General features: G+C 36.4%; 1 protein-coding gene across 8 annotated transcripts in view; it reads left to right on the forward strand.

Annotated features, from left to right (window-relative positions):
- The window catches only part of FER (FER tyrosine kinase), a 367,832-nt gene that overhangs the window by 13,714 nt on the left and 341,058 nt on the right, over positions 1–13,060 (forward strand). For 6 of the 8 annotated variants that reach the window (XR_004318629.1, XM_032476468.1, XM_032476476.1 and 3 more), the window contains one exon: positions 1,076–1,221. The exons of the other annotated variants lie outside the window; for them this stretch is intronic. The gene's annotated coding sequence lies outside the window, so the exon portion shown is untranslated. The remainder of the gene's footprint in view (positions 1–1,075; positions 1,222–13,060) is intronic. 8 annotated transcript variants of the gene reach the window in all.

The following is a 13,060-nucleotide window of genomic DNA, read 5'->3' on the forward strand; positions in this document are numbered from 1 at the left end:
TTCCAGTTACTGTGTAGGATGCTGGCTATATTAACATAATAATCCCTGTCCTCAATCATGTCACAGTTTAGCGAAAGAAGAGGGATATAATAATACTTTCATTGTATGTAGATTAGGTTTCCAGCCAAGTTCTAGCATTGAGAATCTTGCCAAATCTGGAAGAGAATAAAAAGCTTGTCTGGGAGCAAAGAAGGAACATTTCTGAAATGGATAAAAAGCTTAGAAAAGTAGGAGACTTGGAAGAAATTCTTGACACACTGTGTTTGATCAGTTTCCTGACCAGAAGGAAAAGAGTAATTTTATTTATTGGTCACATCTATGCAGTGTCCTCTGATTCCTGTGAAAGTCAAGGAAGCAGGGGAAATGACAGGAAACAGAATAGGCAAACAAAAAAAGAGGAGCTTGAAAGAGGAGAGCTGATTATAAACCAAGAAATCAGGATTAGAAGTATGGGGGCATGAGGCAAAAAAATGAGAAACTGTGACAGGCCTGTAAACTGCACATTTTGATATCAACTGTAAAGAAGAGAGCCAGTGACCAAGGAACATCCTAGAAATTATTCTAGCTTCAAGGAGTGAGGGAACAGCCAGTGCAAGAGCCGTGCTTCTGCAAACTAATCCTGCTAGACAGAGAGTGGGTGTTTACCAGAAGAACCTTCCCAAACCTTCCCAGCCTTTGACAAAGTCTTTCGTGCAGAGTTAATTATTTCTTTAGGTGGTAATATTTTAACGTAGTATATTTAAAGTATTTAAAATTTTGCTTCTGTTGAGCTTCATACTAGAAATTAGTTTCATGCTGTGAAAATGGAGAAGAACATGAATGACCTCTTGGACAGTGAGGAAGTAGGTTAGGGAGAAAATAAAATACAGGACTCATTGGGAAAGTTGTGGGAAGAAAGGTGAGCGAGTTAGCAGGGGATGGACAAGTTAGGTAAGTAGAGGATTCTTATTTGAATGTGGTGAAGTGATAAACAGCTGACATTGATTTCCAGTAGGAGCATCCTCTACCCCATGTGTCCATTTTTACCTTTTTCTCAGTAGTGAACAGTTCTGACTCCTTGAATTTCTTCTTGCAGCTTGTGTTTTCTGCCTAGACCTATGATCATTCCTGTGAGACCTCACTGCACGCTTTCTCAAGTGTCTTCCTCATCCCTTACGTGTAATCCTTCAACATGGACCTGCTACTTTAGCTAAGATATGACCAGCAATGAATAGTAGTAAGGTAGGATTACTTTACTCTTCTTAGTAAATTAATAAAAATTATATATATATATATTTTTTTCTGAAACTGTAAAAAGTTTTGACTTGTCTTAATTTTGTGTGTTCTTTATGTTAGATTATTTTCCTACCTAGGCAGTCTACCTTCATTTTATATTTATGTTATTTATTTTTTGCTTGGCACTTACCTTACTGAATTCTATTCCATTTGTTATGTACTTATTATTTTTTTCAACTAACACTGAAAATCAGCAGAATCCCAATCTGTATGTCTCTTTTCCCACTTGTGCACCTACCAGTCCTGTATTTTCAACTGCCTGGAGCCAAACTCAACATAGTTTATTTTTCTTCTCAAAAACTTACTTCTCCTTCTAGTTTTTGTATTTCTACCAATAGTCTATTACCTAGTATAGTTCTATATTCATTTTACTATTTCATGCATTAATTTGATGCACATTAATAGGCTTCTGTTAAGGATCAGAGAATTTCCTGCTTCTGGGGATTTAATGATGAATAAGTTGGATTTCCTATCTTTATTTATAGCTTATATTTAGAAGTGGGTACAGGTTATAAAAGTAAACTGACAAAATAATTATGAATTGCAATAAATTTTTTGAAGGAAAGCAAGAGCAGATGGCTTGGGGTAAGATGGCAGGAGCTACTTTAGGTAGGGCGATCACAAAAAGCTCCTCTAAGGAGTTGATATTTAAGATGAAACCTGTATATGAGAAGGAGCTATTTCAAGGAGGGTGTGTGTGTGTGTGTGGCGGTATTTTTGGTGGGGAAAGCAATTTGAAGGACTAGAAGAGTGAAATAAGTCAGAGAAAGAGAAATACTGTGTGTTTTCACATTTTTGCAGAATCTTAAAAAGCCAGAAGTGGGGGAGTAGAGAAGTCTGGTTGCCAGAGTCTGGGGAGTGGGGGAAATGGGGAAATGCTGGTCAAGGAGTACAAACTCCCAGCTGTCAGATGAGTCAGTTCTGGGGATCTAGTGCACAACGTGGTGGTCATCATTACCAATACTGTGTTATATGCTTGAAAGTTTTTAAAGGAGTAAATCTTAAATGTCATCAACACACACACAAAATTATAATTACATATAGGAATGGAGATGTTAACTAGCCCTATTGTGATAATCATTTTACAATATGTATATGTATTTAATTATCACATTGCATACCTTAAATTGACATATATTATATGTCATTAATGTCTCAATAATGCTGGGGGGGCGGAATTAAGAAAAAGGAGGAATAGTGGGTGTAAAGCCTTTGAAGAAGGAAAGAGCTTGGCGAGTTTGAAGAATAGAAGAAAGCTTGGTGTGGCTGACATAAAGAGAGAGGCCGAGATGAGTAAAAGAGGTTATAGAAAAATTCAGGGCTTTGAAGGGTTTGGCAAGTAGTTTGTTTTGTTCTTAAATGATACCATCATTTCAGCTACTGTGTGAGGAATGGCTAGCTGGGGTGAAAGTAAAAGCTGGCAGTTTTAGGAGCTAAGGTGAGAGACGGTGGTACCCTGATAAGATGCTTGCAACAAGAGAGAGATGGATGGGTTTGAGATGCTTTTTTTTTTTTTTTCGGTCAAGATTTAATGGACTTGTGGATATTTGGGGCATGGAAAGAGAGGACACAATCGAGGATGACTCTGATTTTTGGTTTTGAGCAGCTGGGTGGACAATCCTTTTAGGTAGCTATCTTTCCCATTATCTCAAGAGTTTGTTATTTCACCAAAAGGGAAATTAATTATAATGCTACAGATAACATTAGTGCTGGAAATAAAAGCACCTGACAGATTTGAAATGTACTAGTTAATGCTTTATTTTTCTTTTTCCTCTGAAATTTAACTTATATGACTGAGTTAATTATGAATTTAATTTCATTTTCTTTCATTTTTCATGAAAGATTTCAGAATCTTTCTGGAAGTGAAATAATTATGTATACTTTTACACTCTATATTAAGCCTTCTCCCCCATGCTCTCTCTTTAAAAGAGATAAGTCTTTTGAAATTTTAAGCCAGTCTGAAGTCTTTGCAGACTGTTACCCGAAGTTCTGATGTATAATTTTATAGTTATTTTATTTTGCAGATTCTGGAGCATCCTACCCTTAGATTATATCATACTGAGCTCACTGAAAAGGATTTAGCTTGTCTAAACAGTTAGGAGGTTCATTTATTATCGTTTTGTTTTTCTGGTTTCATCGGAGCATATTTATATTCAGCCTTGTAGAACTGATATTTTGGGTACAAACTGAAAAAGTTTTTAATTCAATAGAAATTGAATAGATATTAAAGTAGATCTTCCCAATTCTGTGTTACTTATTTTTTTTAAATTAGTAGTCATATTTTTTGTTTTTTTGCTGAAGAACTTTTCTGATGTTAAGAGTGAGTTAATATTTATTGTCTGTGCTCTATGTGACAAGCATTTGGCTAGCTGTTTTAAACACTATATTTTATCGTTACAACAGTCCTGAGAGTTTTTCCACTTTGTACCTGGTTATCATTTGCGTTTTAGAGCTGAGAAGTAGTTGAGTAATAGGATTTGTAGCTGGGAAGTTATCTCAGGGATTGTCCCCTTCCTCCTCTTTCAGCTGAGACCTGCAGAGGTTCCATGACCTGCCCAAGGTCATGCAGCTGGTTTTCACGTTGCTGAGACCAGTGCTGCTTTTACTCCTTATGCTTCCCTCAAGCCGGCCTCCTCTCATGCTGTCTTCCCCCTCCAATATTTCATTTTGAAAACGGTCAGTGCTACAGAAAAAATGAAAAATTCTGGACAGTGAACACCCATATTACCTTTCAACTGTATTCACTCACTATTAACATTTTGCTACATTTTCTCTTTTATATGTTTATATAGTTTTAAAACCACTTGAAATTATATTAATGATATATATTGTATTTATATTATGATATATAAATATATAATATAATATAGGTATTAAAGCATGCATATCCTAAGATTATGGAATTTCCTACATGATTCAAAATCAGTATCTATATAAGAAAATTAACATTAGTATAAGAATATGTTTAATATAATGGTCCATATTAAAATCTCCCCAGTTGTCCCTAAAAAAAGTGTTTGGGGTTTTTGGATTCAGGATTCAATCAGGTTTCATGTATTGCATTTATCCTTATGTCTCTCTTTATTCTCTTTTAATCTTGAGAGAGCCCCCGCCTCTTTTTGTTTTTCATGATCTGTATTTTCATTTAAAAGATATAGTTTGTGTATACTTAATGTCTTTTTTGAGAACTGCCTGGTTTCTTACAACATTTTTCATCTAAAACTTATTTTCAATTTCCTTTTTCCTTCCAGTTCTCTGAGGTTGCTAGAGATAAAATTGTTTATTACTAGCTTTTTTAAAAGAAAACATTATTCCAAATTTAACTTTGGCTGAGGTTTTTACATTTGGCTGCATCAGGTTAAAGATTAAAAAAAAAAAAACCAAACAAAATAGGAGATTTATGTTGTAGTCAACCCACTGGCACTAGTTGGCGGTTGAAATTCATTTAAAACAGCAGAAGTCTGCAGGAGTTACTCCTCCATGCACCATGCCCCACCCCCACCTTCTAACCAGGAATATGTATATGGTCGCTGTGTATATTATAAAGCTGTAGCAGTCTAAGCCTTCATCTTTGAAAAATGCACAATTCCAAGTGGGAAGTAGATGAAAATGCAAATGATACATAAGCAAGTTAGTACAGGCAGCTGGAGCTTGGCACTATGAGAGAAGGTGTAAGTGCCCGCTCTCTCTTGTCCTTGTGTAGAGTTGGCATTTAGTGAGTGTTCTCTTTCTTCTTTCCTTGCTTCCTTTTGAGCTTCACACATTTGGTTGGCTTTCTTTGAGAATTACATGGCATTTAGGAACAAGTGGAGTTTTGTGGGAAGGAAGTAGGAGGTAAGTTCTAAGCAGTATTTTCAAAGTGGGGAGACTCATTTTGGTTGAGAGGGAAGCAAGAAAGTGCCAGTGAGGAAGGGACTACTCTGGAGGTTTTAGGGATGTCTGTGAAGGCTTTTCCTTCCCTTTACTTTAGCCAGGGTTAGATTATACTTCTATGTTCTTACTGCACTTTGCACAATGATTCCTTAGAGCAGTTACTATTATGTGTTAGAACTTTTCTTTTTCTCTAATAAGCTCCCTGAGTTTGCAACCAGCACTGTTTATCTCTGTGTACTCAGGACCTCACTCAGTGCACATTTAAAAAGCATTTATTGGGTGAATAAATGAATGAATAAAAGGCTTTTACTGAGTCATCCAGCAAAAAGACAAAGATTCCTTTCCTGGGCAACCGCAGTAATGGTTTGACCTGCGGTTAGACCAATTTGTTGTTAAGGTGTTGAATTAGAACTAGAATTGGTTAAGGTAAAACCTGAAAAAACGAGGGAATAGAGAAGGGTGAGACTTTCGGTTCAGGAGTCTAGGATATGGAACAGGGATGAAATTGTTCAGTGGAAACCAGAAGCATTCTATGAGAGGGGCCAAGATTCTGTTACACAGATAAAATTTGGGGATTTTTCTGTCTCATAATAGAAGTACTTTTGTCATTTTCTGAATAAAAATAAATCATGTATATTTGGAGGAGAAGTAAATTTTAGTGTTAGGCATTCTGCCTGTGAAATTTGATTTTTATCTTCTTACTGGGGGGTCTTTTCTTTATACCTTTTTTAACACTATAAAATAAAGATATCCTTCTTATAAAAATACAAACTAGAGATACATAAAGTAAAAATGACATTCTTCCCAGTATTCTGACAATCACTCTTCAGTGGTAGCTAATGTTAAAAGTTTGATGTGTATCAATTTGGATTTTTAAAATATATACAGTTATCCCTTGGTGTCTGTGAGGGGTACCACTGATCCAGGATCCTCTGCTAATAGCGATATCTGAGGATGTTCAAGCCTCTTGTATAAAATGATGTAGTATTTGTATTTGGCCCATGCACATCCTCCCATAGACAGGCATGCCTCAGAGATACTGTGGTTTGGTTCCAGGCCACTGCAATAAAGTGGATATTGCAGTAAAGCAAGTCACACAAATTTTCTGGTTTCTCAGTGCATATAGAAGTTATGTTTACATTATACTGTGGTCAGTTAAGTGTGCAGCAGCAGTATGTTTTAAAAAACAATGTACATACCTTAATTAAAAATTACTTTATTTTTGGAAAATGCTTACCATCATTTGAGCCTTCACTAAGTTGTAGGAATAACATCAAAGATCACTGATCACAGACCACCATAACAGATATAATAAGAATGAAAAGTTTGAAATATTGCAAGAATTACTGAAATATGACGAAGAGACACAAAGTGAGCAAATACTGTTGGAAAAATGGCACCGATAGACGTGCTTGATACAGTGTTGCCACAAACTTTAAATTTGTGAAAAACGCAGTATTTGCGAAGTGAATAAAGTGAAGCACAATAAAATGAGGTGTGCCTGCGTTTTACATCATCTCTAGATCACTTATAACACCTAATGCAGTGTAAGTGCTACGTGAATAGTTGCTGGCATGTGGAAAACTCAAGCTTTACTTTTTGGAACTTTCAGAAATTTTTTTTCTTGAATATTTGATCCACAGTTGGTTGAATCTGCAGATGTAGAACCTTTGGATATGAAGGGACAATTGTATTAAAGAACATGCAGGTTTATGTTTGTATAATTTAAAAATTAGGATCATTTGATATGTATGTTCTGAAATTTGCTTTTCCTACTTATCATTTGATTTCTACCTGCATTTCATGTACTTCCAAAATTTGTTAGGTGTAACTTTATTTCAGAATGTAAGAGGACAATCACTAGCAGAAGGTAACAGATAAAAACCAGAGTTAACTGAATATAAGGAGAAGATAAATTTAAAAACCTCATGTTAAGGAAAATACCTACTAGTTTTTACTTGTGTATTTGCTCTCTGTTAATTTAGAAATACCTCTTTTTGACCTGTTTAATCTTTATAAAGTTGTAAAAGAAATCATTTTTCATGTGTTGTACTTCAGAATAAACACATAAGAGATACTCAGAGTACAACTTTGAGACTCACTGAGTACATCTATGGTGTGCACTTGTATGCTTGACATTGTGTGAGGATGTAGTTGTGAGTAGGATACTGTCATTCCTGAGTGCTGTGATAATAAAGAGCAGAGACAGAGAAGGCTGCCTAGAGGAGGTGATCTGAGAGAGGCTTTAAATACTAGTAAGAGGTAGCCAAGCCTTAAAAAAAATGGCTAGGGCGAGTAAAGAAGAATCGATTTAGAGTTGGAGGTTTTTAGGACAAGTGCAATAGAAAATCCAGTTGATTCATTATGTGTAGAGGAAGAAGTAGGAGGGCTCTGTGTCCCAGTTTGCCCAGGACAGACCAGGTTTTCACCCATAGTCCTGGCATAGTAAAGAACAGCACCCCATTTTACTCTTAAAATTACCCCAGTTCTGGATGATAAGTGAAATCCTTACCCTAGAAGGGAAGGAGTATAGGGGGAGCTGATAAATTTTAAGGAAAACAGTTTGATCAGTAGTACTTTTGAGGCCTAAAGTAGGTGTTGTAGCAACTTAGACTTCAGAGAGAGTAGGAAGGTAGTAGGTTTGACCTAAAACTAGAATATTAAAATTTAGCATTGCAGAGGTGAAACAATTTTGGATTCAGGCTCTGGCCAGTAGCAACGGGTAGTTGAAATGGATTTGATTGAATGGGTCTTTGGTGAAGAGAAAGACTACAGCTGTTAAAATCTCCATGAGTGAAGGTAGGAGTTGGGTTGGGTTCAAGAATAAGACTTGAGTGGCAAGATGGAGAGTGAGAGGCAGATTTGGAGACAAATAACAGCAAGGTGGGGTAGGATTTGGTAAGGCTGAATGGTATAGATTTCAAAGGAGAAGAGATTTTTGGATAAGATGGGAAGAGCAGTGGTTTGGAAATGACACTAAGAAATCAGGATAAGGTTACCCATCCCTCCACCACCCCTGGTACTCCAGCCCCATGGGTATGGGTGGTGGAATGTAGGCAGGGTGTATCCTCACCTGAGAGCCCTGTGTTTTGGGGGAGCCAGGTGTCAGATGGGAATTGGAGGGTAGAGATTTAGAGAAGTTTATTTACAAACTGAATGGAATTCTAGAAGAACAATTTAGGGCACTACTATAGAGAAGGATGGGACGGGAGCAGGGGTTAGATTTTGCCTTTTGGGGAAAGGTGGAATTATACAAAAAAGCCAAGGATGGAACTGACTTTCCTCTATGTTCTAAACAAGGGCACAAGATCTGTCCAGTCTGGGCTCCCTGACAGGCTTTCTCATTGCAGAGCAGGAGCTGGTTTTGACCCGTAGTTCATATAACTTAAAACTGATGAAACTTGTTGCTTGCCATTCTGTTAGTGTTTGTGTGCCTTTAATGAACCTATTTGAAAGTACACATACAGATTTTGAAATTATTTTGACTTCTCTGCACAGTGTTACTCTCTTTGAAGGAAAAAAAAAATTGGCCTAATATGAAAACTGAACTTTTTTTATAATAATTGATCATATAGGAAGAGTTAAGTCAAGAGGTATCTATTTGTAAGTTCCCAGCAAAGTATCCACATTTCCTTAACTTAGGGCTGCTACTGACAGGTCCTTTCCTTGACTTAGCTGTAGACAGGCTCCTCTGAGACCTCTTCCTGACTAGGCCCTCTCCTTTTCATACTTTGTATCTGTCTTTCCATTGCTCAATTTTTGCAAGAATCCTGCAAAGTGCCCCAAATAATTTTAAATGTCAATACTTAAGAAACATTTTTAAAATAAAAAGAATTAAAAATAACACAGTGTTCATTTTTAGACTCACAGCTTTTATTCAGTATTCTCTCTCAATGGAACGTCATTATCTATTAATTCTGTTCCAGTAGGCTGGCTGGCCAATCCAGTGTGTTCAGTTGAATTTAACCTTTATTTTAAATTAAGCTAACAGCAACACTTTCAAATAAAGAAAGCATGGGAGGAATTTTAGATACCGTATCTGTTTAAGGTGGTCAAGTTTAGCATATATTAACTGGTAGTAAATGATGTTGTCTTTGTCATGAAACTTTGGTGACTGCTCATTCCTACCTGTTTAACTGCTTCTGAAAAAGCTCCTCACTTTGTATTCATGTGAGGTCAGTTTTTGGTTTGTAACTGTGGTTATTACTTGTATACTCGGTGGCTTTTTGTGACTGTTTCAGTCTTGCTGCAAGCAGCTTACTATTTTGTTCAAATAGAGTCACTGTTTCTGACTTCTGTCAGTATTGAAGTATATAAAAGTTAAGAAATACAATTAAGTAATTATTTTTGTACTTCAACTGGTTAATGATTTTATAGTCTTTATCAATGAACAAACATTTTCAGATAAAGTAACTTGAACCATAAATGGATTTTGATGGGTTTTATTAGTCAAAGATTATAAATTCAAACTCAATTAAATTTCTTGCAAACTCTATTAAGTCTATTATATATCTCTTGGGGGAGAAGTAAAAGATTTTTCTATTTCTATTTATTCACTTATTTTCTGATTTTTCTAAATAAGCATACCCCAGTGGCATATTTGAATTTCTCTGTCAATGTTAAAAAAAAAAAAAAGGAAATAATTAAATATTTTTTAAGACATATTTTTGACCATAAGATATTCTATGTTAAAATAAATCTCCCTTACTTGAAAAAGAGTATTCAATATACATTAAAGTTTCTTAATACTATATAAAAGCACTATGTCCATCTGTGTATTTGGAGAATGTAAAAGTTGCCAGAAACTCTTATACTTACAGGAACTACCAGGGGAATTCTATTATCCTGCCAAGGATATTTATATTTTGCTATCTAATAATGTCTATTTTTGTTTAAGAATTATGTATTTATGGATCTATTTTATATAGAATGAAATTCTAGTTTTTGAAAATATGGGAGTTTTTAATGGTTATTTTACAGTTTTTTAATCACTATTTATGGTGAATTGAAAACTCAACATAATTCACTTGATCCTAAATACTAGGCTGAGTACCTTTAAATAAGATAGACTTAAATAAATCTAAATAGTCAGTTTACTGGGATTTTTACTAGTTTCATTTTTTTAAAAAAAGAAGCTATTTGAAAATAGTCATCTTTGTTAATTAACATGCATGTACTTTTGCATAATACTCTATTTCAGCCTGATTTGTACTTACTGTCCACTAAATTATAGAAATTTTTGTTTTGAAATCTTATTTACAAATTAAAAAAAATGAGTTTGCTCTTGCAATTATTTGTAATAAATTGAATGCCTACTGAATTCTGGGTGGTAATTTTAGCCCCAGTGATATAAACATGAAAATGCTGTAATATTCTTATTTCCATGTAGCTTCTCATTTAATGGGGGAGATAAAGCTAAACAAATAATTAAAATACTCTATGAGAAGTGTTGCATAATCACAGATACAAACATGATCCCTGAAATCTGAGAAAAGGGAATGCCTAAGTAGGCCTGAGTGGTTGTGGTTGTGGGGATGGTCAGAGAAGGCTTCACAGAGAATATAGCTTTAAAGTTAGTTGCTGATAATTCTCCAGGCAAACAAGGGAGAAAAAACATTTAGATTGAAGGAACAACATCTTCAAAGGCACAGAGGTATGTATGATCATGAGACATTTAACGAACCACAGGTAGTAAGTTACTGTCCTATTGAAGATTTTCAATTGAAGCCTAAATATTTTATCTATTATATTAGGAGACTCTGGGGCACAGGCCATCAGTCACTCTTCACATTTGACTTGCAGGTCTTGGTCTATCTTTGTGGGCTGTGGTTCCAATGACAGTTTAATTTTCAGGGTCTCTGTGCTGTTGTTTTGGTTTGCTTTATCTGGTATTGCTGGGGCTCCCACTGGTTCCTGCTAGAGCTGCTTGAGGGAGTAGAAGACCTTTCTCAGGCTGAGCTACTAGATGTCTCTGGTTAGAGGAATGAGATGGGATTTCTTTATCATGAATCCTAGCTACCCCGATGTCTCTGGACAGGAAAGGAGAGCCTTGGACCCACAGAGAACAAGTACCTTCCTGGACTGGACCTCTTGCTGAAGCTTGGTCCCTCTTGCTAGTTCCGTGCACCTGCTCTTGTATTTCTGGGTGGGGAAGGAGATCCTGGGACCTGTGGGGTCAGGAAGGCTTCCTGACTGGACTGCTTGCTGTAGCTGGGTCTCTCGTGCTGGTTCTTCCTGCCTAGTTCCATTTCTCTTGGCAGAAAAAGGGATTCTCAGGCCTGTCAGAGAAGGTGAGTGCTTCCGCTGGCTGTTTATTTTTGGTGCAGTTCATAATCTGTCTCCTTTGCTGATGATGTCTGGCTTGCCTGATGTTGTCAGAGGGACTCTTGTTGGATCCTGGGGGGAGTTAGCCTGTATGGGCTGCCTTTTGTTACTAGACTGGAGATTGGGAAAGGTCAGATTTGGATGGCCTTTTTCTATTGGGTGAGGGGACCACGAGACACCCTGCCTCTGTGCTGTTCTTCTGGTCCTAGGGCCAAAGGAATTCGCCTTCTTCCTATATTTTCAAAGTTCTTTGGTTGTCTCTTTCACTATTCCAGTGTTTATAGTTATGGGATTTGTGGAGTGTAGCTGGGAAAAATGGTCTTTGCCGTCTTGTCTGGATCAACAGCTAGGTTTTACTTTTAATTTGGATTTCTTTGTCACATGAGCATGGAGATAGAAGGGTGGGGAGATATTGGCTGGATCTGAGTTTGGCCTTGTTGGGTTTCCTGAGACTTACTCTGTCTTATGAGATTCCATAAACATCTTGTACTCCTGGATTTAATTATATCCCCCGTTTCTTCACGGAGCCCTGGAAAATGACAAGCCAAGGCCGCCCTCCCTGCATTTTTTCAGGTCCTGTCTTGGTACAGAGAAGCTTTTTTTTGGTTATTTTCTTGATTTTTCCCTAGGTTGGCTTGTTCAGTCTCTGCTGAATTTTCACATTGGAGCATTTCACATTGGTGAATTCTCATGTTTTGCTAACTCTACTTCCTCAGAGTATCTTCTGAAAGTTAGGGTAGTTTGGGCACATTTCCATGCTGCCTAGAACACCAGAATTTTCTCTTACTTTCCTTTGCTGTGAAACTTGTGGCATAAAGTTGTGCTCCTTTATTTGCTGATGATATGTTTAAATTTTTGTTTTTCTTTAAATATTTTTATACTTTTAATTGGTGATTGGAGATAGGAGCTTCTGAGGTACTGCTTTTACTATACCGACTTTACCTGAAAATTCCAATAGTGACTTCTTGCAGTTTTTACATCTCTCTGACATTGACATTGCCAATAACTTCTTTTTTATCCCAGCTTCTGTAACTCTGTCAAACCTGTTATTCTTTTGCTTACTTAATCCCTTCCCTTTGTTTGGCCTCTCTTCCTCTGGTTCTTCCATTGACAGGTTCTCCTGGGCTTTGTCCTTCACTCTGCTTTTCTGTTAGCATTCAGTCTATTGAGATTATCGCCTGTAAGCAAGTATTCTCAAAATTAAGATCTTTAGCTTTAATATTTTACCTAAACTTCTGTTTCCTGCTGAAATGAATGTATTTTCTTTAAATTAGCTCCGTATTGTCATTCTTCCATTTCTATTGATGTTGTCATCATTTCTTATTAAAGCCTTCAAGTTGTCATTGGATCATCTGTCTCTCATTTCTTCCCTAAATCCATTCACTAGGTCAAGCCTCTTTGATCTTAATTCTCACTGATGTTGTCAATTGTAGATCCTCACTTCTCAGGCTATGTAGCTGTAATGACTTACTAATTTGCCCTTTCATGTCTTATTTTGTTTTTCTCCCTTCAAGCCATTTTATACTTAGCTTACAGACTAAAATCTGTCTCTCTCTCTCTCTCTTTTAATTACCTACAATGTACATAT

Source organism: Camelus ferus, chromosome 3 (assembly GCF_009834535.1).
Source record: "Camelus ferus isolate YT-003-E chromosome 3, BCGSAC_Cfer_1.0, whole genome shotgun sequence".
Taxonomy (NCBI): domain Eukaryota; kingdom Metazoa; phylum Chordata; class Mammalia; order Artiodactyla; family Camelidae; genus Camelus; species Camelus ferus.